We start from the raw sequence: 4,189 nt of genomic DNA, 5'->3' as shown, positions 1-4,189 counted from the left end.
AAAACTCGTTTATTACACTAAAAGATAACACACACGATAACGCAAAAACGACTGTCTCCAGCGGACGCCCAAACGAGAAAGAAAGCGTAAGGATCGCGAGAGCGATCGGGTAGGGCAGTTCTCGGCACATCGGATGCTGTCGGTTCCCAGACAGCAACGAGTGATTAACTGGCTGCGTACGTGATCAAGGTGTACACAACACTATTGGTGTACAAATGGTAGTTGATAATTAAGAACATTACCTACATTTCATGAAAGATAAGGACACAATTCAAAGTTCAGAACTGAACATTCAGGAAATGTATAAAATAACAAGGAAAATGTCATGCACTTTCCCAAATTGAGATAATATTGAAAGTTGTCTTAACCATCCCAATGTCAAATGCATCAGCGGAAAGATCGTTTTCCACTTTAAAACGTGTTAAATCATGTTTAAGAATTACACTAGGAGCACAAAAGCTACAGAATTTAGCTGGCATATAGTAAGACAAGCATGTCGCGTACATTAAAAGCCTTATTTACTACAGAAGTATTATGTGATATGTCATGGTCAGGTAGAGGAAAACCTAGCAAACACGCCATGGCCCAATACAAACATATAACAAAATTATTTGAAGATATGGGAAGCACCAAAATTCTTTTAGTGGACGGTCATGAGGTATCACAGTTTTCTTTTATTTTGAAGCTTCGATACGCTCAAATGTATTTTAACAGATCGAAAAAAAACCTGAATATGAAAATGAAGAAAATTTACATAAAAAAAACTATGCTAACTTTGTGTTTTTTTAATGTATTTAATGAATATCTCTCATCTAATGTGCTTAGGATGGGAAAACATACTACTTTACAATCTCTATCTTCCACAGTCTTAGCAAGCTTGAGTTTTATGTCTGAACAATCGAGTTCTATTTCGTTATACAACAGGACATTCATATTAGCAGCATATATGAATAATTCATTCGATGAAATGTGTTGGTCGAAATTGGTTCTACTTGTTTTACGGACTTAAATTTAAAAACATAATTTTCCTCGTAATAAACCAACAGTTTACATTATCATTTTTCAGTATGAAATTTCGTTTAATATTCAACATATAAGATTCACCACGCTGTTTGTACGATGGTCCCGTGCATTGACGTCGACTTGATGGATATTCAAAGCTTTCAAACTCTAACATCCGGCGTATGGCTTGTTCTAAACACATATAATTCTCTCTTATAAGCTCTCTTTTCGTTGTACCTAATTTACGCTCAAACACATAAGTTGAATAATTTCCAATGGCACCAAAACGCTTCTTGCTTCTTCGTGTATCAAGCCAAGAACGTTCATTGTTACTCCTGCCATTGTATATATATCAAGATATTGTCGTCCAAATTTTTCGAGCCTATCACCTGCAGCACTCCAGTGCTTCTTATGAGCTGTCGATGAAAAAGTCTTAATAGTACAAAAAAATAACATGAAGTGTTCATATTCTTCCGCCGTCAATATATCTTTCAGTACTACAGGAGCTGCGTAGTGAAGAAATGTTTTACAATCCGATTGGGATGATGATTCTTTTCAGTGTCAAATCGTCGAGCAAACGCAGTTTTCGATTGGTTTCAACTGGATACGTCTGATTTGCTCTTCTTCTTTTACTCCTAGCCCTTTGAACTACATTCCATATGTTGCTTCCTGGCAGGACTCCATAATACCAAATGAAAAGCAATTTCTTGGTAACTCCAAGGTCAATTTGATGCAAACTATCCACAACAATGATATCCTTGATAATATCAAAGATTCTCAAGTCCACTAAGGGGGTTGTTTGTATTTGATGCAAAACGAATTCTCTGTTCCGGAATGCCTGATCGTCACGCCTAACTGCTCTTGTATCCAAAAATAATCTTCGATTCTCCACCGTTTCGCCTACGCAGCAACATTTCATGCAAGAGTGTTTACCGGAATGACCTTGCACGCCTGCAAATACAAAACATAGTCACTGTTATTAATTGAACTTTTTTTATTCAACAAGGACGGCCAGGCCGTATTTCTTACAACTAAAGAGGTGGCTTAATCTAAGATACAACTCACATTCGTTTGAAGACATTTCCTTCTCCAACAGCGAAAGGTCACCTTATCCCGGGTGTAACGGCCTAATGATTGAATGTTATCTAGTTCAAAAACAATACAATGGGTTATTTAGCTGACTGTTTGGGACAGTATAACCATGCATCTGCACCTAGCGGCCTTCGAAGGGACGTTTGCAAACGTACCTGGCATTTTGGTCTCCCACAAATCGTGGGAAGCTCCCAACGTACCTGGTAGCGTACACAGCCCCATAGTAAATGACAGGTTCGTTTGCAAACGTAAACGTAAACGATTTTAACCGTGATATAGCATCAGATCGGAGATATTATTCTTTTTTAAGTTTTTCCTCTACCATCGCGCTAAGTAATCTAATTGTGCAATTAATTGCAATACCTTTTAATGCAATAATTGTTTTAATTACCTTTTATAAAAGCTCGTGCAGGTGTATCCGCAATAATAGCTCGTAAAAACACTTATATCGTGGAGGATTCTTCGAGCACTACACCTGTTATGTATAGATCATTTATTTCGTCTACAAGAGGGCGTAGGAAAGCTTCGTTGCTTATTGGCTTCGATGGACCGCTATAGAATGCAACAATCATCACTGGAAAAATCTGGTTGCCCTGCTATTTTCCGCAAAATTGGCCAAAATTCTGTTTTATTGTTTTTGTGCAGCGGAAGGCAAACAACGTTTAAGTCGAATTGAAGAATGTGTGGAACGTTTTGCTGTTTCCTAAATAATGAGAATATAGAATTTATTATTTTTGTTGTACACTAACAAACATGCCGAAACAATAATACCTATCGTCAATCAACATTGAAAGAAAAAAAGGTATAGAAAACGTATAGAGAGCTTTTAAAATTTCCCATCCAATAGACACATTCTCTTCTTATACTTTTGCTTCCAGTTTACACCCCGTTGCATTTTCCTAATTCTGCTTCTCTATGCTAATTCGCCCAATATTCATACACCAGTTGTGTTCCGCCAGTCTGGCTACAAGCAGCACATAATTTGCCAGAAAACAATAGTCCGGAAAAAACGTAACCATGTCCAGACAACACGATCAGTATTCTCATAAGGAATGTCTACCCACGCGGGAAAAATTGTTATGCTTTTTTTCATTCACAGTTTTACTTGCTAGTTAGGCGTAGTGAGAATGCATTACAATTTTGGCCGCGGCTAGACAACGAATAACGAGTGATTTTCGCTGCGTTTGGCCCACGACTGCTATTCTAGATGCACACCCACCTACATTTTCTGTTCTTCCGCTTCCAAGCTAAAAGCCGAGATCGTCGTATCAATTATGTACACGTATACTGGCATATTTTATTTCATGTATGCCTTGTGTCATTGAGAAAACGTTTAAGTTATTTCTTTCTTGCAATTGCCAACGCGTTTATATCACTACAAGTACTTGCAGTGATTCTTGTGTGCACTCTCAATTCAGCATAAAAATCGATGGATTTTTCATTCATATTTTAGGGTTAAAAACGATGCTTCTGCTTCATCAACCTTTTTTCATATTTTACTTACTTTAGCTCTACACCAAGGAAACGACGTAGTCTATAATACCAATATTGCCCGCTTCCTATATTCATAAGAAAGGCAGGGTTTCGCTCCGTGCGTAAGATGGTTCTGGGATCTTTAGGCAAGGAAGGATTTACAGTAGCACGCAGAATTTTTAACATTCGATTAGTTGATTCGTGTGACTCGTTGCCAGCCTGTGCCCAATACTTCAAACAATCTTTGTTTGTTATTTTGCTGAAATCAGGATCATTGTCTTCATCTTCATCAGATTGATCTTCAGCTTGTTCGTTTAGATTCATTTCTAAATCATTATTCAACAAATTCGTTTTGCACATCATCCCAGATTGATTCATTAGCATAACATGCAGCTTCGTGGCAATATTCCACACCATATTCTGATACAACTTGCTGACCCGAAGCCGACACTAAAATGAAAAAAAAAAAAATAGAATGTTTTGTCTTACTTATCTACACATTTAGACCGTGTACATGTATACTCTGGTTCGGCATTCGAAGTATCCGCCAAGTTTTCGGAGTCCTGCTGAAGTCGTCGGTACAAAACACCAGACTTACGCAGTGTCTGCAAAGTCCTATTCT

The 4,189-nt window shown here is 37.7% G+C and overlaps 1 pseudogene; it reads right to left on the bottom strand.

Annotated features, from left to right (window-relative positions):
- Nucleotides 1–1,011: 1,011 nt before the first annotated feature.
- LOC128710744 (uncharacterized) lies at nt 1,012–3,891 on the bottom strand (annotated as a pseudogene).
- Between the last annotated feature and the right edge of the window lie 298 nt (nt 3,892–4,189).

Source organism: Anopheles marshallii, chromosome X (assembly GCF_943734725.1).
Source record: "Anopheles marshallii chromosome X, idAnoMarsDA_429_01, whole genome shotgun sequence".
NCBI lineage: Eukaryota > Metazoa > Arthropoda > Insecta > Diptera > Culicidae > Anopheles > Anopheles marshallii.
This window is presented reverse-complemented; position numbering and strand designations above follow the sequence as displayed.